At 47.0% G+C, this 24,285-nt stretch overlaps 2 long non-coding RNA genes across 2 annotated transcripts in view; one reads left to right on the plus strand and one right to left on the minus strand.

Annotated features, from left to right (window-relative positions):
* Positions 1–20,389, plus strand: part of LOC146208167 (uncharacterized) — a 237,946-nt gene extending 217,557 nt beyond the window's left edge. The window contains exons 2-3 of the long non-coding RNA XR_014703367.1: positions 3,043–3,079; positions 19,799–20,389. This is a non-coding gene — a long non-coding RNA (uncharacterized LOC146208167). The remainder of the gene's footprint in view (positions 1–3,042; positions 3,080–19,798) is intronic.
* Positions 20,390–22,042: 1,653 nt separating this feature from the next.
* On the minus strand, positions 22,043–22,839 carry LOC146208168 (uncharacterized). The gene is made up of 2 exons (XR_014703368.1): positions 22,610–22,839; positions 22,043–22,132 (listed from the first exon to the last, which is right to left on the minus strand). It is a non-coding gene; the product is annotated as an uncharacterized LOC146208168 (long non-coding RNA).
* Between the last annotated feature and the right edge of the window lie 1,446 nt (positions 22,840–24,285).

Genomic DNA, 24,285 nt, shown 5'->3' on the forward strand with positions numbered 1-24,285 from the left:
TTTCTCCCAGATACCGCACACTTTGTTCGTTCTCTCTGTCATTGCCGAGTCATCGCTCGTGCAGCTCCTTAAGACCTCCTCTGCCGTAGTCCCCTACGAGATGCTTAATTTAGCTTGAAGATCCTCGCCTCAATCGCTTTTCTTCTTTTTTTTTTTGTAGTTTGTTTCGTTTTACCTGAATGCTTCAGCTTGTCGCTCGTTTGCAGCTGGACATTTACAAAAGTGTCTGAGCACTTTGTTTTTATTGGTTCCCGCCTCTACGGCGCATATAGTGATCGACACTGCAAAAATGCCATCGATAGAAGAGCGGAGTTTGTGTCCCCGGAGGATAAAGGAGAAACTCCTGGTGTTTTGTAATAAACATGCACCCGCGCATGCGTGTTGTGCGGAAATGAAAGGGGGCGTATACGCAGCCGAAGCGACGGAGTCGTGTAATTGGGATGAAATATATAAGTAAAACCTTTCAACGCATCTAGATCGCGCATATAGTTGAGGATATTGTCTCTAAGACTGCCCTGATTCGCCAAATATGCGTATGTGAGTCTGCCGTCGTCTAGGATTTCGGGAAAGGTCACCAAAGAACGGATCTGCTTCGTATAGTTATCCTCCATTCTTACTCCCTTCTCTATTCTACGTTGGCTTAAGTGACGCCACCATTGGCACAACTTGTCATTGGGCGTGGTGAACGATAACAGCGGAATGGAATGAACGTATATCACGCAAGCTGTTCCTGGTGGAAGCATGTGCAATACTGTTCGCCCATGCGCAGCCTGTATGCTAAATTTTGTCCGAGTCCAAACCTGCCGCTGACTTGCTAGCACGTGGCTATAGTATATGAAAGCGCCTGCCCGTGCGCCGTTTACTCGAGGCAAACGTAAGTATATATATATATATATATATATATATATATATATATATATATATATATATATATATATATATATATATATATATATATATATATATATATATATATTGTCACGTACACGGTGACTAAGGATACCAATGATAGCAGGGGGTAGCCCAGACACAAGAACACAGCAGCACAGACGCAAACGTCCAAGCGACACTTTGTCGTCCTCTTCAACTTCGTCCTCCTTTCACACCTCAGTCATGCGCCACCTGGCAACGCTAGGTGGCAATATATATATATATATATATATATATATATATATATATATATATATATATATATATATATATATATATATATATATATATATATAATATGGCGGCCCGCTTTGCTTGCTGTGAATGTCGCTTTGTGTTCTGGCGCGAGATTGAGCCTGAGCATCATGTCCCGAAGAGTCAAGAGTCGCGCCGGCTCCCAAAATCTGCGAGTCATTGCAGTGACGCCCGAACAGTGGAGAGAACACCTTAAGCTGTGCTTTGACTTGAAAATAGAAGCACATCGTCCGTAGGTTCACGTTTATTCCATTTAATGTCCACTGAAGGTCATGAATACAGACACAACGAAGTCCCTAAGTTAAAATTATCGTCGTGCGAAAGGGGGATGTCGTTTTTTGTTTACTTGTGGAATCTAGAAGTGGTGGCAGAAACTGGCAGAAATTTTTATCACGGCTGATGAATAGGCATTTACAATAACTGGAGTGATAGTGCAGTTACCGTTGAAAAATCAGCTCCCTAATTGCGCGCGCACAAATTGTGTTTAAGTGAAGTATGCAACGTCTAGCATATTTTTTCTTTTTTTGCGATCTGTGTATTTCATGCATTACAAAGGTCTTGTGTTGTCTCTAGTGGATAAAAGTTCGAATGCTAAATGCGGTCCGCTAGCGCTGACGAAGGAAGCAGAGCTTCACTCATCATGTGCTAGGAAAATGAGCATCTCCGCCGGGAGCGATACCTCAACCGGCAGGCTGGGAATAAATGCGCATATAAAAACTAGTTTGCTCCGAGATGCATGAAATGAATACGGAGTATGTCGTGCGCCTGTGTGTTTATCTACAGTTCCTCAGGAGGGGGCAGAGAAGCAGTCTATATTGAAATTTTAACGTCCCACTCTAGGCACCTCATGCCATGGTCAATTGTTTCTTCATCATCATTATCATCGTGGCCGCATGACAGCCTTCCCTCTCATCTACTGAATGATACAGCGTGCCCATGTTAACAGACCCCTTCCCGCATTAGGCGCGAGAAAACCCAATCCTTGCAAGCTCCGTGCGCTTGTCGCTTCATTCAGTTCTCGGCCACCCTCTTATTACGCTGCTCGTTCCGAAGTGGCTACTCCGATGATCAGGTTTCCTTTTTTTTTTTTTTTTGCAATCCCCCCCCCCCCCCCTTTCCTAAAAAAACGATCTTCTCTGTCTTGCCGGCCCCCTTCGCTCCCTCGCACAAGTGTTGTTGGTCTCGCCCCCTGCAACGCGCCTGTGCACAGCTTGTTTTCTACCCGACCACAGGCGACGCGTCGTAGAGAATGGAAAACAGAAAATGGCGCCGCTCTCCGGTTCCGGCGCAGAGCGCCTTCGCGAAATGCCACGATCGAAGCTGCTAATCAGCATCAAAAGGCAAGGGCCACGTCTATCCAGAGTGTGTTTACTGCACGAAGCACATCAACCAACGTTCCGCCGAATCCCGGAGATGTGCGAACTCGGCGGCAGAAAGGGGGGATGAGGAGTGTGGGATCAGGGAAGGATGAGGCATTTTTTCGCAGCGATAAGAGCAGCGGAAAAGAAAAGCGAGATTTGTCCGCATGCCGTCCGGTCGATTTTCTTGGACCCGCTTGGCGCCATTCCTCTGTGTCTCCTTTGTTATCGGGTCCCGGGGCCTGTTCGGAGATTTGTGGCTACGTGTCGCGTACTCTTTACAACGGCGGCGGTGTCTCCACCATGTGCTATGTGCTATGCGTTGATCCGCTACGTCACGCCAAGACAAATACGAAGTGCGAAGTTACTTTATCCCGTGTTGTGAGGAGTTACGTTGTTTTTGGAAGCGTTAAATATGTTGGGACTCGGGAGCGAGTGAGCAATAGCGGCTGGTATTGTGTCTCAGCTTTTTTTTTTTTTCTTTTTCTTGTCTTTGCAGGTGAGTACCTGTCACATCCTGGAAAACAGCCCCACTGGTATGTTCTTCGCTCGCCGTTAGCGTTGGACATAAACCCAACCGAGCGGCAGGCTTCTTCGTGCTCTATCTACTAGCTCCAGTGCTGATGGGTCAACGATCTGTGTCGTGCTCTGTTCTATCTCTTCTTACTTCGCGTCCGTGCAGTCCCTACATCTAATCTTGCCTCGTATGGGTTCTTTCATGGTTGTTGAGGGAAACAGTGCGTTTACCCCATGCGTTTCGCTCATAAAGTGGACGTTATTAGCAGCTTAATTAGGTTACGGTCTCAAAGTGATTGCAAGCAAATTGCTTTGCTAATCTGTCTGTGATAGCTTAATTCTTTTTTTTTTGTTGTTGTTGTTGTTATCTTCCTTCCTCTCGTCTTTGTTCTATACAGGAATAGAGGAGGGGAGAAGAAAAAAAAAAAGAGAGTTCAGTTGCACTTGTGGTTTTCTCCCAGTCTTTAGTAGAGCAGTACGGTAAACAATACGCGCAGCTTAAAAGTACGTAAGACCTCTGTGAAATGAGCTACTCTCGAACATGAAGGCAGAGTATAGAAACGAAACAAGGGAACGATCCATTGACAGGCTTTGTTTCACGAAAAAAAAAATAAACGATAATAATAAACTGCCTAGACTCCCGGTGAACAGAGGCGTAGTGCATGATATACCGCATATGGGGGAGTACATTTCGGCCATATATACTGTCTGTGTTGTACTTCAAGGGTGACAGAACGACGATATTGGAATCGTGTTCGAAGGATAAACCAAATGTGGCACTATATTTTTTTTATTACCGGTGCCGTTTTCTTAATATAGAACGAGGCCCCACTGATTATATGAGGTGCAGCAGGTTCTCATCAGCAGCAGTTGGTGCGGCACTGTTAGCATCGGGCCACTGTTTATGGCCCCTCGAAACCTGTCCGGTCGTGTTTCTCCGGCGTCTTCGCCCCATTTGATGCTGGTCCAATTGGAGCCGGACGCTGGTCACCGTTAGTCCTACGTGCTACTGTTCTGAGGACGCGCTGGAAAGGAATGAAGAGAGGAAAAAAAAAAGCACCGCGCGGTGTCCATTACTCGCAAACTCGTATTTTTCCCCATTTTCTTTTTCCTTCCAGGATTTCTCTATATAGTTATACATTGTCACGTAGACGAAACTGTTCGATTCAGTGTCTTGTGCCGCTCTCATGGAAGAAAGAGTGTGCTCTAAGTACTTGCTTTTCTGCTTAGCTTACTTGTACTTTTTCATTCCATTCTAGTTCTCTGGCGTTAGATTCTAGTGCGAACGGCGAAGCAGTCTGTTGTATTACGGCATTTCGAGCCGTCGGCGCCGAACAGCCGCTGTCAGAATTGGTCATATAACATGTTCGCCGCTTCTCGACATCGCAGGAGGCATCGAATGAGAAATTTCTCTTCAAGCCACCGTTGTGAGCACCTTCCTCTAAAGCTGCTGAGGCCGAAGCGTGCAGTATTAATATATCGCGCATTCCGAGCACTCTTTCCGAGACGCCAGTTAAGCAAGTCGTGATCGTCGTTTATGGGTTACATTTTCACGCTCTCGTTTCAGGGCACGCGCAGGTATGACGAGTCGGCTGTAATTAAGCCGTTTTTATAGGTGAAGGTATCAGGTTCACATTTCCTATACATTTGGGTTGGCCAAAGTGCAGCTTCTCATGGGTTCAAGTGCGGCTCATGACCCTCCGAACCCTATAACGACAGCTTCGTTTGCGTTCTGGAAGGCAGCCCCAGCATGTGTGCCATTCACTGTGACGAACAGCTTAGTCGGACGAAAAAAAAAAAAAAAAAAATGCCACGCCCTCTCACCCTCTCTTATACTGGATCTTGACTAAAATGATTACACTGGTGGCTTTTTAGCATATGGCTGTCTGGTCACCTTTGGCCTATAACAAGAAGTATTCTTGACAAATACTTGCATTTCTAAATTAAAAAGAAAGCGGGTGTGATAGGGACCGGATGTAGAACGGATTTTAAGCTTGAAACGCTCACTTTTGCATGAGGCGTCGACATGAAGACCTACTTGACGCTCAAAACTACCGGATAACCGGAGTACTAAACTGGTCGTTATTGTTAAGTTGCCTATTCGCATTGCTTTCTCTTTTTTTTTTCTTCTTTTTTCACTGAGTTCACTTTTGGACTACCGATAAATAAGCGCCATGTATAAGCATACATAAGGTGCTTTTTTTTAGACAGAAGTTGTTTTTGTCTAATCTATTGCTTTCGCTCTATACTGTGGAATCTGTTTACTTCGATCTCGCTAGAAATTCCGCCTTATGCGACAACGCCCGTATTAAGGTGAACCATGTCTTCTCGCAATTTGAGCTAATTTTGGGTCCTGTTATGAATTCCATTTATTTAAATTTCACGTACCGTAGCTCCATTAGCACCGCTTTTTAGACACCTCACGGCTATCTTTTGTTCTCGCTGTGGTCGTTTATCGCGGACATTATTAAGCGGTTATTTCTCCATTTCTTCCTTCCGAGATTTTCTTTGCCGCTCTTCACATCGCGCCCTCTTCCTTTCCTACCTACTATTTCATATTACGGTGTGTAAGTAGTCATTCACACAGCGGAGCTGCACCTCACCACGAAGTTATAGATTGGAGGCGTGAATGGATTAAATAGGGGCATTCAAACTCGCTTTATGTCGCTATAGGCTCGCTTGTGACGTCTTCGCAACGCCGATTAATTTTCGCATTTCGCGTGCTCAAATGAACGCTTTCCCTCGCCGCTTCTTCCTCTCTCATTTCCATGGCTCCTCACACAGCGCCCTTCACGCCCGGAAATTCGCTAATAGCCCTGCATTTGTGCGCCGGGTCAGCTGGCGTAGACGGCTGGCTTTGTTTTCGACCCTTCGCCGACGACCTCCCGAATGCCATTGGTCGATCCTAACTTTACTCTGGACTGGGCACTGATAGATTCTGACTTGGACCACCCACCCCTTCTCCGGGACCCCGTAGCGTTGATCGGCCTCAGTGAAAGGTGTGCCGTCTCTTTCTGCATGCCTTCCGCGCTCTTCGTTTTCGTCTTGTCTTCCCTTTCCACACCTCACAAACACGCGCCGACGGTGTGTGCTTATAGTGTTTCCGATGCACTGATCCTTTGTGGCACTTCCTCGACCGTGTGTGGTAGCGGGCGGCTGCATTTCGCGGATGACATGGAAAAGGAAAGAAATCTTCCGCTCAGAGACGTGGAAGTCCGAGGTGGAATGTCTCTGTGCGTTCGAGCTCGGAGCAGACATAAGTTACAGACTCGAGCAATAAACTACTTAATTGCTTTCATTAGGTGACCGCGGAGGCGCGTAATAGGTGTAATCCGGTAATTAGGTGACATTGGTCTCCCGTAGACAAACTCAAATCCATCCGTTTTAACCACTGAGCACCCTCCATACACTGTGAGCTCTGTCAGTCCATTTTCAGGTAAAACAAAAAAAGGTAGAAGACTTGCAAACATCAAGAAGAGCGGGCTTGCAGCTTCGGTGCGCTCTCCTCCCGCGCAGGGGCCCGGCAATATTACTCAAATGATATTACACGCTGCCATTTTTGTTTTTCATTAAATATTTTTTCTATCTATCTCTCTCTCTCTAACTGAAGAAACGCAGTAGAAGTCAGGGTACTCCACTGAAGATTTCCAGGAGGGATGCTATAACGCGTCCCAGAGTTCATGCTATACTTTGAAGTTCTTTTGGCAGGCATGTGTCTAGGCACTGTCTAGCTCAGCATGTAACCAAAGTAGCTTTCCGGCGCTCACATCTGATCAACAGACTGCTTGTCCCTCGTAGGAGCACGGCGAGCGAGTGTAGGCGGATGAACATACCGTCGCCTCTCTGAACTAATGCGGCAGGTGAAAGCCAGGAAGCGGCTTCGTAAATAAATAAATAAATAAATAGATAAATAAATAAATAAATAAATAAATAAATAATAAATAAATAAATAAATAAATAAATAAATAAATAAATAAATAAATAAATAAATAAATAAATAAATAAATAAATAAATAAATACATAAATAAATAAATAAATAAATAAATAAATAAATAAATAAATAAATAAATAAATAACTTATGGTGCCGATGCGTTGAGGCTGTACAGCCGACTGGAAACGATGCGAAAGAGCAGGGTAGCGAAGGGTAGCCTTAAATGCAATAAAGATAGAGCTAAGTGAGTTACAAACCGAACTCCGAAAACTAGACAGAATTGATTGGGAGATGTATTCTCTGGACAGGTAACCGATGGGCTGTTAGGTTAAGTGTAGCGTTCAGTTGAGCTTTGCCAGATGACGGGTAGGTGAAGTTTAGGAAATTCGCTATAAACGTGCGGTTGCGACCGACATATTTAGGAGCTCGGCTGGTTGTAAATCAGTGGCGAAGGCTTCTGCAGTACTGTGGGCCTATAACTGGTCTTAAGATGACGACGCTGACAATGATATTGTCGCGGATACTTATATTCAAATGACGACTGACACCGTCACTAAAGCTACTTGTCTACATTAGAAAGCGTATAATGTTATAGGCACGCAAGTCCCGTGGAGGAAGTAAGCAAGCATGCGTATGTACGTTTTGCAAAAAAAAAAAAAAAAAATGAATGAATGAATGAATGAATGAACGAATTGTGCGAGCTTATGCGTTTGTCAGGTATAACGATTTTAATTTACTAACGGCTTACCGAGAGGCACCTAAGCAGAAGCGAGGAATGTAATTCCGAGAGTGTTTAGTTGTGGCGCACTTCTTCGATACGGCATATCGTATGCAGGCTGTCTTCATTGAAGTGCATGACTTCATTCAGTTGGCTTTTTTTTTTTTTTTCCCCGAGAAAGAACTAGTACCGCGGCTTATATAAATCAGTGCAGGATGTGAACACGCGCCGTCGCTTTCTCAATATCGCACTCTCACCTATAGTGTATTTCATTCGTTAGCTTTGTCGACGCCTACGACATAATCAAATATCGCCTTTTTATTTTATTTTTTATCACCTCCTTTTACGCAGGCCGTCTGTATCGAGACGAATTTGTTCAATCGCCAACTTTGCTTCTCGCAAGCATGCTTTTCTAGTGGAATCCTCGCCGCCTTCTCAATGGTGCAGCAACCTGCCATTGCGTTCTTTTCTTTTTTCCCAGGTATGGTTTCTTATGTAACGGTGTTTGCCTGTCTCAGTTAGGTATAGTGTGCCTTTCTGTAGTTTTGCGCCGTACTATTTTTCCGAGTAAGCGTGCTTCTTGAAAGGAAGGCGGAGAGGTGTTGAAGCGTATGGCGGCTGGCCACTCGAATGCTTCAATGACAGCCAAGCAATAAGGCGCCGCCACTCTTTTGGCATTTCTTTTTGTTCCATCGCCTTGCCGACAGTTTCGTGCGCAGCCACGCTTGTTTTTTCTGTGCTCCTTCTATAGTTTGCCGTTCAGTGTGTGTGTCGCGACGTTGATTCCTGCGCAGCTGTTTTTAGTGGACACGCAGGACGACGACTACGGAAATGGGCATGTCAAAGCGGGAGTTTCGTTCCAAGGCCAATAAATAGAAAGACTCCTTCGTCGATGTGAGGTCGGACATTTGAACGTGTGTCCAAAATTACCCTCCTCGCCACCCCGTTTTGTATATGCTGATGTGCGGCCTTTCTCTTTTCAAGGCAAGTTTATTGAAGGCTGCTTCGCGAACGCTCGCTCAGCGCGCCTCATCTTCATGTGTTGATGCCGCCGTGGTTACGTAAGTAGTGTTCAACGGTTACACGAAAAAACAAAACAAAAAATAGAAAGATTTAGCTTACCGTGATCCGCGATCCGCCACCGTGACCCTCCACCGCTCGTGGGCGGGGCGTACAAGCTGATTGGTTCCAATGCCGCAGGTCTATGTGCCGACATCCAGTATATGGCGCCATCTATCGGCGCCAAGGGGGATCTGGGCATGCGCAGTGGAACGCGCGGGGGCGGATCATGGTAGCGGATCGTGGATCACGGTGTGCTAAATCTCTCTAATAATTACCGCCGTTTATCGCTACGAGTAAGTGTTTTCCGGCCCGCGAAGCACGTTGTAGTCCGCGCAAGATTCCGCTGCTTTCTTGGAAAAAAAAGCCAGCCTATTCGCGTTCTCACAGCAGTGGGAGCATCATTGGTCTTCTCGGTATAGTTATCATTCATACATTAATCCCGGGAGCGCGGATGCGCGCAGACGGAAGGGAAGCCCCGTGTAGAGGAGTTCTGGGCAGCAAAAGACGCGCTGGAGGTAGCAGGAGAAATAAGGAAAACCCTGAAACAAAAACGAGCCTTCCATCATTTGCGCTTTGTAGGCCCCGCTCAACCACGCCGGCGCTGGTGCTCACTTTTCATTCGTTTTCAGTGCGCGCCCTTGGTATCCCTTGGATCCTCTCTCTCGTCTGCTTTTAGTTTCTTGTTCTTGAGCTATTTTGTGCGCTCTGTCGTCTGCTTTCTCCTGCTCTTGGTCGTCTGCTTTGCACTTCGACTTGTCAGCCTGCATTTTTGGGTGGTTTTCTATAGCTTTTTCGTGCCTCTTGCGGCGTTTTTCTCACGCACCTTAGATGACCCGCGCTTTTGCGGATAACTGCGCTGCGCCGTCCGGTACCCCGTCGAGAAAGCAAAAGCGAAGCGGAACTATAGGAAATTACTTCCGTGGCGTCTTGGTCTTACGTTTTCTTTGTCTCTCCACTCTAGAAAGAGAGAAAATGCCCCTGGGGTCGCGGCCACGCCTGCTTGGCTTTTCCACGCGCGTCTTGCCCCCCCCCCCCCCCCCCCCCCCCCCACTAACGCACACTGCAAACATGGGTTGACTCTGCACGGCTCCTTCTGTTTCTCAGTTGAAGGAGGAAGATATTCCTTGGCAACCTCCATTGCACCGTCGTGTTTTTGTTTTCCTTTGTTTTCGGGCTGTGTCTGTCGCCGAGCAGAATGCGCGCCTTGGACCTTGCTCGTTGCTCTCTGTGCCTTGCTCTTCTGTAGTGGTCGCCTCTGCTTTTTCTCTGGTGGTGTGTCTGGCAGATCGACGTTTGTGCTGCCTGGAAATTATCTGGCCCCCGCGGGGTGCGCTGCTGTTCCCAACGGGGCCAAAGAAGCTGCGAGCGGCGACGGACGACACGAAGGTCGCGGCGGCATTTCCCTCTCACCGCGGCTTTTAGCCGCTGCCGCGCAGCTCGCAGGAGAAAGAAGGTAAACAGACTTTTCGCGAACATTTTGTAACAGCATCGCCGTGCGCTATGCAAAATATTTGCTCTTCAGTCTATTTATCTTTATCATTTAGCCGAAGGGCGCCGGCATTCCACCGCTTCCTTTAGGTCATTTCTTGGTTTTATCAATATTTTCCTCCATAGCCAATCGGTACCTCGTTGCGGCATTTGAATTGAGTGGGGTTATTAGCCTCGCGATAATTGTGCCGTCAATCGCTCTACCGCATCGACATATGTTAGTTGTCTAACTTTTGGCACCTACCTGTGACACCGCATGATGTACACAGCGGCGGTGTTGCCTAACCTGTCGGTGCATCCACGACGGGGGCAAGCAGAGCCCTTGCCAATGCCGTACAGCAGGATGACCTCAAGCATTTCGAGATACCGCACGTCTGCACTTTTTTTTTAAGCAAGTATCCTGTGTAGTGTTTGTGTTATCAACCGCTGTGGTGTCTCGCATATGAGATAGCAGCGTTCGTGAAAAAAAAAGAAAAAAAAAAGAAAGAAAAGTGAGGCGCATTGATTCACGATGCAGATGAACGTTGTTTGAACGTGGCGTGAATTCACGCAGAGCAATATTGTTTTTCTCTTGGTTTTGTGATCGTATTTTCGTGCAGTTAAGCACTTTGCAAACTATTCGTATACATCTTCGCAGCAGTCGCTATGATTGTTCACCATTTGAGTGACGCGCGCAGCTAAGTGCTTTCTGCGTCTGGGAAGTTTAGGCTCGATGAAAGAAATCTTATTTTTCCACGCTTTTTGGTTCTGTATGCGCCAATGTGTCGTCTCTGACAGTGAAACTGCGTTGAGACCTGAACAGATGCGAGCGGCTCGCCTAATCGATGGCAATTCGGAAGGGCGGACAGTCGTGTCGTCTGTTTTCTGCGTTTTGTTGCACATGTTGTTCTTAGAGGCGTCGGGAGCTTCCTTGCTTTTAGTCTAGTGACTTCGTGAACATCATTTGACGCTGGGAGATCTGAGGTCCAAGCCCTAAATCAGGCGCTTGTGTGAGCGCCGAGTTGGTCGGAATGCTTGATTGACACCTTTATGTTGCAGGGTTGATACCGAAGCTTGGCAATTCCGCTAGGCTAGAAAAATGGGCAAAGAGTCCACAAGAGCCCGTCTTTGTTCTCTCTCTCTCTCTCTCTCTCTCTCTCTCTCTCTCTCTCTCTCTCTCTCTCTCTCTCTCTCTCTCTCTCTCTCTCTCTCTCATTTTTTTTTTTTTTTGCGTGACGCGAAAGCAGTTATTTTGCTGTAGATCCTCGTTGCTCATGCTAACTATTACTGTTTCGTCCATGCATACTGTTTACTTTCACACCGCATCGTAATTAAATTATACCTGACTTGGCCACAGTTATGCCTGACGCGCAGTCTTCCCAGAAGGAGTGTGATTGCAGGCGCGCTGGAAGTGTGCAGGGCACCGTGCCGCTTGTTCTTCTGTACCGTTCTGACAGCACACATCCATGAATACGCCGGGTCATCGCTTCGTCCTCGACCACGCCCGGGCTGCGTATGTCCGTCGACGTGGCTAAAATTAGCCGAACGCTGTGTGGAGACTGGTCAAGTGCGAATTCATCCAGATCATTTGGGTTTGAGTTCGCCGTTGCGCTTGTCCCGCCCAGGTTGTAGTCAGCTTCCTCCCGCTGCCGCATTGCCTCCTCGCTCGGCTTGACTCGCAAGGAACATTCGTGGGCGTCCCGCGCCAAAATTGTACTCCGTGGGGACCCCCTCCTTATCTTCATCGCGGTGCCTAAATTGGGCAAACTGTGCGAAGGGCTCGTGTGGCGAGCGGAGAGGTCCCCTTGAATGCGTATTCGAGGGCAGTGTTTCGAGCGAAGCGCGAGGTACGACGTCTTGCCGAAGATGTGCAGCGACGAGAGGTTAACCTTGCCCTTTTTTTCTAAAGAAAGAACATCCCGAGCGGACGAAGTGCTCGGTGGGTCGTAAAAGGGCCATTTTAGGTGTTCACGGTCTCCAAGGCTGTGTGCTACCCCGTCGCCGCGAGTGCTATCCATATATATATACAGCAAAACGGAGGACCTTGCCGCTGAGTTTCCAGCGTTTGAATGCGGCGCAGCTTCCATGGTTAATTCTCTAATACAACTGTAAAATTCTCGAGGCCAGTCGGTCCATATGTCGGTGAAGCGCGCGTGAGCTCGAAGCTTCGTTTTCTTGCATCTCTCTCTATACCTTACTTTCTACGGATGCATCATTTACCGATGCTTCCGAAAGCAGTACCATAAAAGGAGACGCCACTACCGGTGGCAACGGGTACAATGCTTCACGAGGAACGCACATTTGAGTGAACCGTCACTGGAAACGCGACGCCTCCCCGTACCATTACGAGGCCGTGCATTCTACCCCATTGAGTAGGACTGCCTCTTGACTTGAACACTGTAGACAAGGCTTCTTGTTAAACTACAGAGCATGTGGTCGAGCATACTTTTAAGTGTGGCAGGATGGAAACAACTTTTTATGCAAAAAACGTCTTTACTGTCCGCAGAGTTGTAAGGATGACGGCGGTGCATCATATCCACAGGTGTAGGGTTAGTCAAAGGTTGCTAGTTGAGTTCGTGCGGAACTCTGCAAGTAGGCTTCCCCACGTGTCAGGTTCGACCCAAACTAAATGGCGGAGGTCTTGCTAGAAGACTGGGGCGACGGAACGAGCGCCTCTGATTCGGAAAGCTTGCGCTAAAATAAATATACACACAAATTTTGAAAGAATTTTGTGAAAAACCGCGCCATTCCCGTTGTGTATGATTTCTGGAAGCGTGTGGCTGGCCATCTTGTTTTAGTCGTGCGAGAGGCGGAGAAGCCCGCCCGCGGATTTTCGCCGAGGGTCACTAAAGCCGCGGCTCGACTGGCGTTCACCTGGCGAGTCTTGTGTGCACCTCAATAAAGGAACATTTTCCTTGCTGCCGAGTGCGTACGTCGGAGAGTTTACGTGCCTACGGCTATGCTGGCTATTATGCAAAGCTGTACTAACCTTGACTCCCTGTTTGCTCATCGGCGGCGACCAGCTTAAGTTTCTGGGTGTTCCAGTCGCGGCATTGTGTGAATCGTAGCCGCCCACGGCGCATCCTACGAAGCGGCCTTACGCAACACCACGAGTAAGACAGAGAAGAATTACAAACAATAGAAATGAAAACTGCGAAGAAAGGCGTCATGTGTGCGCGGGAGTACAACCGAAAAAAAAAAAAAAAGGGGGCAAGATAAGCGTATCCTTGCACTTGAAGTGTCGTCCCACGAAAGGGCGTGGCTGGTGTTCCGCGTTTGTTTTTTCACTCTCTCCGCGGTCGCATCACGGGCCTACGCCTGCGTTGTTGTTAAGGCGACGTTGTGTCGCGCGGCGTGTGAAGGAAAAGCAATACGATCCCAAAACAAAGGAAAGGATGCGCACCACGACAACAGGCTCGAATAAAACAAAAGTGTAGAGAAGAAGAGTAGTGCGGAGAAAGACGAGGCACATTCCAATATGGGGCTCTGGCGTACACGTCGCATAACTTCTGCTCGCCTCTGAGAGCGACTCCTCCTGCACCTCCGCATCACCGCCTGGTGCGTAACACACGTGATAGACCAGCGTCCCCCGCAAGCTGCTGCCAAAATAAGCGGTTACGCAGCGTACCTGGTTGATCCTGCCAGGTTCGAAAAACCCCGCCAAGCCAAGAGCAAACGAGACACGCAAAGGAGGGCTCACCTGAAAGTGCAGCGCTTTCACGACTCATGTGCACTGGCACTTTCTCTTTACTTTGCTGTCTTTGTGTGTGCGTTCGCAATGTGCGTACGAGCACGCCTTACAGCGGAAGTGAGGTGGAGACCAATGGAAGGCCGCTGCTCTAGAGAGCAATTTAGAGGTCCGTAGCCCGGCTGCGGTGTCCCGCCTTCCTTCTTCAACGCCGAAGAGGAGCAGTGCCATCCGACCTTCTCTATCTGTCTATGCTTTTGCGCGCTCCTCCTAGCTTGGCCGCCGGAGAAAGTGATTAGCATGGTTCAGGGGATAACAGAGGGGGAGGGAAGATTGTTGCCCCGAGCATTAATTACAGAAGGCATGAAATTCTTAACTGAGCAAGCCGAAAAGTATAGTTTTGTGGAAAACGAAACGTAGAATTCAGGAATACGGAGCACATTTCGTATAATGTTCGTGCTCCAAGTTGGACATTTTATCTTTATTTTCTTCTGAGCAGCATATTATTGTTCAGCAGTTATGCCCTTTCGTTCGCAAAGAGTGAAGAGGGCAACATGATAAAATTGATAACTTGCTCCGAGATTTTCGAAAAAGAACTAACAAGACTGATATATAGTAAGTTATTGTTCAGACCACTCTAATTTCACTGTTTGAATATCATTGACATTTTCGCGGTTTCAAGTTCATGAGGAACCATGCCTGTGAAAAACTTTAAAACAAATACTCGTGAAAGTGGACCAGCGATATTGCGTGCTATTGACTTTATTGGTTTCATACTGACATCATCTGTTGCAGGAGTTTATTATTTCCTAACTGTGTTATAATAGCACAAATGCAAGGCCCCGATCAACATTAGGTTTCGTCGCGATATCCGCATATGCACGTGCCTGCCTATCTATAGCTGTATGAAATTGGCGTTCGCGTCGCGCCTGAATAAACAGCAGCTTGATCTTGTTCTCGGCTACGATTGTTGTTTATTCACATATTATTTCGTCAGTATTGAGCCGTCTTCAGTTGGGACCCATTATTCACGGATGCCGTGGCGCTGCTTTGGCGACCGGAATATTTGCTCATATTCTCCGCAGTGCTGGCCCCGTCACCGTGCTCATCCGTCTTGGCGTGCGAAACGAGCTTACATGCATCTTTCCGAAGCGAGCCGTGGTGCCTTTTTCTGTTGTGCACTTGGCCTTTGTGCCCTTGGGTGTCGGTCGAGTGGTGTTATTCAGTTACTTCGCAACGTGTACGTCTTTGTCGTCTGTTTATGTCAATTTGTTTTTTGTTCTCAGTGGCGTGGCTGTATTATGTTGCGTGCTCGCAGTAATTAAGAGAGATGAAAGAGGTGTATAAGGTAGGTCAATATTCACCTGCAAACTCGATGCTTACATATATACACATGTAGTGGCAGCCTTCGCAGAACCTTGGCGTCTTGTGATGTGGCACGTCTTCAGTTAAAGGATTACAAAAAAAAAAAAAAAAAAAAAGAGAGAAAATGACAGGATGGTTACCGCTGTTGAGGTTTCTCTACTCGACGATATGTTGCGGTAAAGATGTAGGAGTGCATGCATGTGAGTATAATTATAGAGCGTTGTGTACTAGTTTAGGGTGCCTAAATGCCTTTCGCCTCCCATACTAGTTGTTTGACTGACGCCCTCAGGCGGTGCGTTTCGAAGCAGCCGCCGTAGACTGGCCACCGTGCTACGATTCACCGCTATCGTCATTCTCTATTTTGTGTTTACCACTCACGGGCGGATCCTGCCACAGTGGCAGTGTCCGTCCTCTTCTTGCTCATTCCTCATACTGGTGACACCTTCCGCGGTAATTATTGCCCTTCTGGTGGTCCCCGGGGAGAGCATTTCCCGGTTTCGCCTTCTTCCGCTCTTGCCGTGACCTCCTCCTTCCAGGGTAACCACACTCTTAGTGACTCCCATAGCAGCATATCTCCCATTGCGCATTGCGACGATCGAGCTCCTCACATTCTCTTTTTTTTTTCTTTTTTCTGAGATGGTTAATTCTGTGGTATTGAATTTTTTCACTCTCCTCAGAAGGAAAAGAGATCCCCCCGTTCCGCACTCTCTTTCCACGGTAATATCCCTCTTAGCGACGTCTGTGATGATAATCCTCCGACTACGCCGGCTGATACTGCCACAACACCGACTCAAAACCCAGGAACGGATGTCCAAGAGCTGTGGCAGCAAATGTCGATAAGGTATTGGCGATCGTTGATGACGCTGCCCAGCAGGCTTTCTCTTTTGTGGCTATGCCATAGGACGTATGCTTAAACAAGATGAGATGCTTCCTCACTGAGAAATCAACGTAGACGGGCGCTTTGCACTGCGAAAGCAGCTTTTAAACTTGCAGAGATCGTGTCACATGCTACGATTATCACCTCTCAGACGTCGTGCGACGGGTTTTTAACCTTTTGAAATTATAGGGGGCCTTCATTCTTTTAAAGTGGAGGCGAAATGCATCGAGACACCCTGGTTGGAATCAATCCCAGCGTCACCGTGCGTGACGTTGTGTCACGTGCGGTCAATTCGGAGTAGTCGGCCAGAGCAGCGGACTAGACTGTGGCCGGTATAAGGAGCGCGAAGGCAGGCCCTTCGCAACTGGGTCTTCGGCCAGCAACTCCAGAACGACTACGCGCGACACGACGTCACTGCAGCGTGATTCAGATCTTTCAACAATAAGGTCAAACAGCTTCCTTTTACTCTCTGTTCGTCTGCCAACAAGTTCAACGGCAATTTCGGCTCAAAACGCTCTTTTAACGTAGTTGAAAGGTAACACAAATCCATCATCGTCATCAGCCTGACTATACCCACTGCAAGGCGAAGGCCTCTCCCATATTTCTCCAATTAACCCGGTTCTGTGCTAGCTATATCTATTGACCCCTGCGAACTTCTTAACCTCATCCGCCCACCTAACTTTCTGCCGCCCCCTGCTAAGCTTTCCTTCCCTTGGAATCCAGTTTGTTGCCCTAAGCGACCATCGGTTATCCTCTCTTCGCAATACATGTCCTGCCCATGCCCATTTCTTCTTCTTGATTTCCGCTAGAATGTCGGTAACTTGAGTTATTTCTCTTACCCTCTCTGCACACTTCCGATCTCTTAATGTTACCCCTACCATTCTTTGTTCCATAGCCCTCTGGGTTGTCCTCAACTTAAGTAGAACTCTCTTGGTTAGCCTCCGCCTTCCATGAAATCCATGGAAGGCGTTAAATGATTTCGCTGCAGTCAGTTGCATTGTGTCATCGTTGCCGCACGCAAACATATTTGATGGTGCCTCGGGCTGTGTTCACCACTGGCTTTACGGCTGCATAGGCTCAAAAGCATTCCATACCGCAATCTAAAAGCCCAAAAAATGGTGTTCGGTTGCTTTTTGTAAATTGTCATTAAAAAGTAAACAAAAATGACCAACGAGATTCGAACCATTGCCGTCGGCATTAAAAAATGTAGCGCTAACCCATTGTGCTACGTTAGCTTTCGTTTTTCAAACGTGGTATTTATTGCACTGAAACAAGGTCGTATATGTACGTGAACTGTTTACAAATGATTTAAAAAAGATCATCAAATCAACACGATACGCCTTAGGATACACCTTGAGCATATCACTAAGAGTGAGTCACTCTTTTGACCACCTGGTGTTCTTTAGCGTGCACTGACATCGCACAGCACGCGTGTGTATTTGCTTTTCGCCTTCATCGAATTGCGTGCACGTTTATACATTCCGACGCTCAAGCCGTTCTGTAGTCAACAAGCATATACGCGTGCAACTTCGAATCCCGGTGCGTGATGAAGAAGAGATTGATCGACTTTACAGTGTGCGGGCGGAGGGGCAAGGCGTAGTCTTCGTTCATCGTCATCATCATCACCATCGGGGGCGGCCACGTCGAGAATAACGGCTCGGCTTAACTGGCCCTTGCAGCGGATCATCCTTTGCGCGAGAGCTTTGCCCTCGTGTGTCGCTGGCGTGGCTGCCGGCCGCGCTTTAAGATGCCGCTCGCTAGGCGACCAGAGTGGGGAAAGGAGCTTGATAAACATAAGGTGTCTGGATAAGTGGTTTGGTGTAACGAGATTAGCCACGTATACACACGGACACACACCTCGGCCGTGCAGGGACTCCACGAGTTTCTAAGTGTTCCGGCCACGGCCAGCCCATTTGTCTCGCATACGAGCTGTACACTTATCCAATAGGCACATCCGGCTGGCCGGTGAAATATGCGGTCTGGTCAGCCCGGACTTGTTGCTGCGGTAGCACAGCCGTCGTGTAAGTAAAATTAATGGCCGGTGTGCGCTGTAACAGAATTGCACGAAATGCGGCTCCTCTTCGTGGCAGCGGCTCCGTCTCCGCTTAGATTTATTTAGAATTTCGCCCCTCTGCTGCAGGCGCTCCGGAATCGTTTGATACATGCTTCATCTCGCCTGCTTTTCCGGCGTTCCCGTAATGAGCCAGCATACGTCACGGAATCGCTACCGGTTTTCCGGGGGGTTCGCGCGGTTTGCCGCAATGAATGCGCGCAACCGCGTTCAGCAGTTAATCCGGATTACTCGCGCTATTCGTTGCGGAAGAAGCGTTGCGCGAGTATATTCTGCGCGAGCCGCAAAGCCGAGCGTGACGGTGAGAGTGGAGCGGTTGTTTGTATCGGTCGTTTCCACGATCATTTGACGCGACATATGGCACGATAACTTGGTGATAGTGAAGGCTAGTTTCTTTGGTTAGACGCCAGTCGGTCAGCTCCATGTCGGGTGCTCGTCTCTCGACGTGCATTTCTGTTCTCAGGCCAGCAGGCTACGGCGGTTAAAATCGTCTTCACATGCCAAAATTCTCTTTTCTATCGTCTGTTATGTTGCGATGTCGTTTGACTCATTTCTAGTGTCCCCACATGTCAGCACGAGACACTCAGACGGCACAGCCCCGCTGGGGTGGCGTAGTGGTTACGGCGCTCGACTACTGTTCCCGAGGACGCGGGATCGAATCCCAGCCTCAGCGGCTGCTTTTCGATGGAGGCGAAAAGCAAGGCGCCCGTGTGCTGTGCGGTGTCAGTGCACGTTAAAGAACCCCAGGTGGTCTAAATTTCCAGAGTCCTCCACTACAGCGTCTCTCAGCCTGAGTTCCTTTGGGACGTTAAACCCCACAAACCAACAAACCAACTTCGACGGCACAATGCGCTCATGTCGTCCTTCCACTCGTGCGTCTTCGTAACAGCCGCGGTAGAGATTGTGCAAGTCACGAACCCGCTTTTCTTGTTTTCCTGCCGCGCGTTCTCTCTTTCATCCGAGCATGCGTACATGATAAGCGGAGCTTTACAAAAGGTGCGTTATAATAATAATAATAATAATAATAATAATAATAATAATAATAATAATAATAATAATAATAATAATAATAATAATAATAACAATGGCCTTCGAAAGCTCATATTATTCGGTGTCAAAGTTTACTCAGTTCTGTTTAATTTCCACACACTTTGTAGTACAGTCAGCGGTGGCCATTTTTTAGAACAGTGAAGCAATGCACACCTTGCTAAACGAAAATGAGAAGAGTCCATGGTTTTCTGGTTATGTGCCAGCTACTGCTTGCTTTTCCGGCCTGTACTTTGCTGCACTTCCATGCAGACGTCGCATTTAGAATAAAATATGCGTACCTGCAGCGAGGTTTGCTTTTGTTTGGAGGGCAACGAAATGCTTGAACACTGTACACAGAATTTGTTTTTGTTTTTTTTCTCTCGCGGAAGCGGGTATTTTTTTTTTTTTTTTTTAAGAGGGGCGCCTATTATTTTTTTTTTCGTGCTGCTTCTGCTGCTTTGCTGACACAAATAAGTTGTTTATTCCCATTTGACCTGGGAATAAATGACCTTTACTATCTTTTTTGCAGAGGCCTCCTTCATGGTGGTACTACACAAGACGAATCTCCTTGATGCTGAAAAGTCTCAAGACTTCGTCCTGATCCGAAAGGCTACACTCACTGCACCTAGAATTTCGGATTGTTAAATAAGGTAGAAGCGGTTTAGAATGTGTGTCCTAAAGCAGCCTATATACGGCGAGACTAATTTTCTTGCTTTTTAGATGCATGTTATCAAGTTTTCAATTGGACGACAGAGATGTTTACACTGTGCTGCATGAGCCGGCACTGCAATTGATGCGCAAAAATAAAAATGGCGCTGAACGTAGGGTATACTAACTCATTTCTGTTAACCATTGGAGTTCCCATCGCAGGTATCGCTTCAGAGGGCAACTGCAGACACTGGAAAAGAAGCTAGCATACCACTTCACGGCGCGCTCTTAAATTTTCAAGACTAATTTCTGCGCACTGAGCTGCATGCTTTTGTGGTACTGCTTGCTGTAGGATTTGTGTCAGTCTGCTTCGAATGTTACCTGCCTCTCAAGGTGTGCAGTTTATGAAATTTCCATTGGTAGCAGTCTTCGCGTGTGCTTCGTGATTATCACATTTTGTGGCACAGGCGCTGTCTATGGAAGACAATATTAGCGAAAAAATATTTCATTTCATCGCCCACATTAAATTAAGTTAGTAACGCCAGTTTCAGAAGCATTAAAGAATAAAAATGTAGACACTCCTGTATCAACTTTCGTGCTGTTGTTTATTTGGAAAAAGAGCATTCCTATACCCTAGTGAAAAAAGTCGTATCAGTCACAATAAACGTATACAAATTTCTCATCTAAACTCATACAGATGTCATACAATCTCATATATTTCTCATACGTTGAATCAGATTTCTATGATATGATATGAGATTTTTACGAGTTTAGTATGAGAATTTCTATGAGGTTATTGTTACTCATAGAGGTTTTCCTTGCCACAACAACATGCAGTATTCAATATCGCCGCAGTTGTCTTTTGACGTTTTTACTGGGCTTCCCAGTGTTTGCAACGTGAATGCAGCAAGCATTCTGCTTCAGACAAGAGGTCCACGAATGTTAATGCATCTACGTGTGTGTTTGCATGGTTCTTTGCCTTATTCTATCTGGCCTCGCGCAGTGTGAAAAATCGCACTTGGAATGTGTGCATATGACATGAAACGTGATAAAGTTGCAGAACATTACCGTAAATATCGATAAATAAAAGCAATGCACAACATTGATTTATTATTCGAGCAAATAAATGTTTTTCATAATTGAGACGTTTTCTCTGTGTGCTTCTTTTTGCATTTTTGCAGCTTCATGCACTGAAGCAACACTCTAAGAAAAAAAGGTGTGATCTTACCCCTTTAGGGGGGTAAGTCCACTGACGCACTGGGGAGCCCCTTTGGGTGCAAAGTTACACCCTCGACGGGGGCTTAAGTGTGTCTGGTGTAAAGTTTACGCTACAACGAGGCTAACGTTATGCCATATGGTGAAGTGCAAGTATATGCTACTGGGGAGTAACGTTACCCTTTCTCTGAAGGACTAAAGGTTAGGCCATGAAAGTGCAAAAATATCCTCTAAAATCGGGTGCATGTTTGCTCCCAGCTGGAATAAGCTTATGCCTAATCATAAGGCGTAAACTTACCCTCACAGGGTCTGCATTTATGCCAGCGTAATGAGCTTACTACAGCACCCCATAAGTGCATCTTTGCACCTTATGAATGGGCGTAACTTTGCACTTTTACGTTCATATTTATGCTTTGTTTGGAAGGGTAATATTACCACCCAGAGGAATAAAATAAATTCATATTATAGTGTTTTTTACACCCATTTAAAATAATGTTCTTTTCCTTCGAAGGGTATGTTTGCGCCCTTCTAAATATAGTCTAGGCGCACACTGGTACGCTAGTAATTTGAAAACAACCGCACTTCGACTGATTGTGCACTTAGTCACAAGACATCGCCGCTATCGAAGCGATACGAGACATACATTTTCTTTATTTGCAACGCAAGCGACTCCGTTTGGCATATGTGTGGTAATGCTGCCTCCGCTGCAACATTAGACAGCCTTAACATACGCCCTATACAGAAGAAAAACGTTTGGTGAAAATATGTATGATGTCTTCGTCAGCCGGTCACAGACGCCCTCGCTTCCGCAATGTTGGTTTCTTCGTGCTAGAGCGACATATTTGTGACGGGCCATGTAGCCATTCAGGGTGCAGTTTGCACACCGATATTAGTACATGAGAACGGAAGGCAGGGTTTACTTTTTATTGCGTTTGAAAATGGCAGGATAACCGAGCAGTCTTTTGTCATCGTCGTGGTTGAATCCATACTCCGAGGGAACCTGTGTGAGAGAAAAACGAGAGAAAAATGAGATGTGGAGGGAATAGACACATTCACAATGTATACACATGCAAGCGATCGAAACACCTCGGCGACTAAACTGCGGCGGCGCGGCAAAAAAAAACAAAAAAAAAATGGAAGTGTGTTGGAACCGCATCGCGGCTGCAGATACAGCAAGCGCTTTCTCTTGCATGGAGAACATTTTTCCAGCACCGCACCCTTCTTGTGGCCGCCAAGCGAGGAACATCTGACGGGGCGGGTTACCGAAGATCGCTCCTATTTTTTCTGCACAAATTCTTTCGCAGTAGTGGTGCCGGCCTGTTTTCCAAGCAGTATATAGAGATATAGATCATAGAGATTGGGACCACTCGAACCTCGGACTTAACACTGTGCTCACTATTGCGATGCATGCTGATTACACGAGTACCGGCTTAAACCCACAATAAGGGCAGCAAAAAGTTTAAAAAATGGAACTTACAAGCACCATGCGCCGGTTTACGTTGACCGCTGCCGCCGCACCTGCTGCTGTCGCCCATCATTGACATGCGTAATGGAGTCCGAAGCTGGTACATGGCGCCACCGCAGCAGCAGCAACCTTTCAAGTCCATAGTTGTTCTCAACGCTGGCCCAGCGAATCTGCTAACGTGATCTCTCCTCCGCTGCTGCTTTTGGGCAGCCCAAGACTGTTGCAGCACTAGAAGATGCGTACCTCTTGCTTTATCCGAGCTCCACGTCGTCGCTGATTGCATAGTCGTCGTGAACTGTGTCCTTAACAGAATTCTGCCGCGTCAGTTAATTTAAGATTACGTCTTTACAGGGGGTAGTTCCCTGCAGTGACAACGAAGGACTTTGCTCGCACATATCTATTTGTATGTTGAGTATGATACAAATATTTACAACTCAAGGGCAGTGCAGCCCATAGGCATAAGGCTGAGACCACTCGATGCTTCCGCGTCCGAACAGGACATCGCTTCTGCTGGAATGACTCGTGATCCCACGGAGTCTTGAGAAGAGTATGTGTTCAGAGCCACCATGTGCTCGCCGTCAAAAAGAGGCACGCATTTTGGGCTCCCTGGGACCTGTCATATTGTTCACAATGAAGTATTGTGTACCCCGCCTAGGCACTGTGGAAGCTACAGCCAAACTGGTTTCCGAAAGTCCGGCGAAAAATGACTTCATGCTGTGAAGAAAAGAGTTCCGGGGAGCAGCAGGTTCTTCTGATTGTTCCTTACCCCACCTCCATCATTGGCGCTTGAGATTCAGTGTCCAAAATTCTGATGTTCACTGAAGGGGCAAGCTTATCAGGACAAAAGAGCGTGCGTCACCTTTGCGCTGTGTCATACGGCGAGCGAAGGAATCAATGCCCAGTTTCCTGAATTCTCGGAACTAGAAAGGAGAAGTGACCACGTGCAAGTATCACAGGTTGTACGTGGCTCCGCAGCCTGCTAGCTGGTCTTTTGTAAGTTTTCCACTCAACTTATGCTCGAAGGCATCGTGTCGCACAATGCTGCTGCAAACACGTGTGTGCTGCATTGAAAAACGCGAAGTGCCTGGTGTGCGGCGTGGCGGAAAACATGCATGCGTCGTGTTTCATCACAAAAGCGCCGGAGAAGTGGCGATTGGAACCACCCGACAGCCTGGTGCAGCAAGTACGAAACACGCCGAAGCACTGCGAAAAAAAGGAGCCCTGGTAAACTAAGAACAATAGAGCTAGCTCTTGGGGCAGTTTGTACACCTTAAAATTAAAAGAACCTGCTGAAATCGGAACGAATGAAAAAATTATGAATGATGACATGCAAAAATAACGTCTCCTGCAATATTAATACAGTGCAATACGACACGGTGTACGCATTCTGTTTTCTTCACTTTCCAAACTGATTAGCCTATTTTTAAAAATTAAAAAAAAAATTAATGAAGAAGAGAGCATGTGTGTAGAACAGTAAGATCAAGCAAATGAAAACCTTGGTCGAGGCAAGACGAGTTATTTACCGCATTCCGACGGCCCGTGGAAAAGTGCATTTATAGGACAGACAGGCAGGTAGGTCGTTTGCAGAAACATAAAAACTCTCTAAAAGAGGAGACCCAGGAATATACAGGGCGTTGCACAATTACCAGCGTGCTGTAGAATGCTCCTCCAAACTAAACCGCAAAATC

The sequence above is a fragment of the Amblyomma maculatum genome, chromosome 1 (genome assembly GCF_055883805.1).
Source record: "Amblyomma maculatum isolate TAMU_Amacu chromosome 1, ASM5588380v1, whole genome shotgun sequence".
Classification (NCBI taxonomy): domain Eukaryota; kingdom Metazoa; phylum Arthropoda; class Arachnida; order Ixodida; family Ixodidae; genus Amblyomma; species Amblyomma maculatum.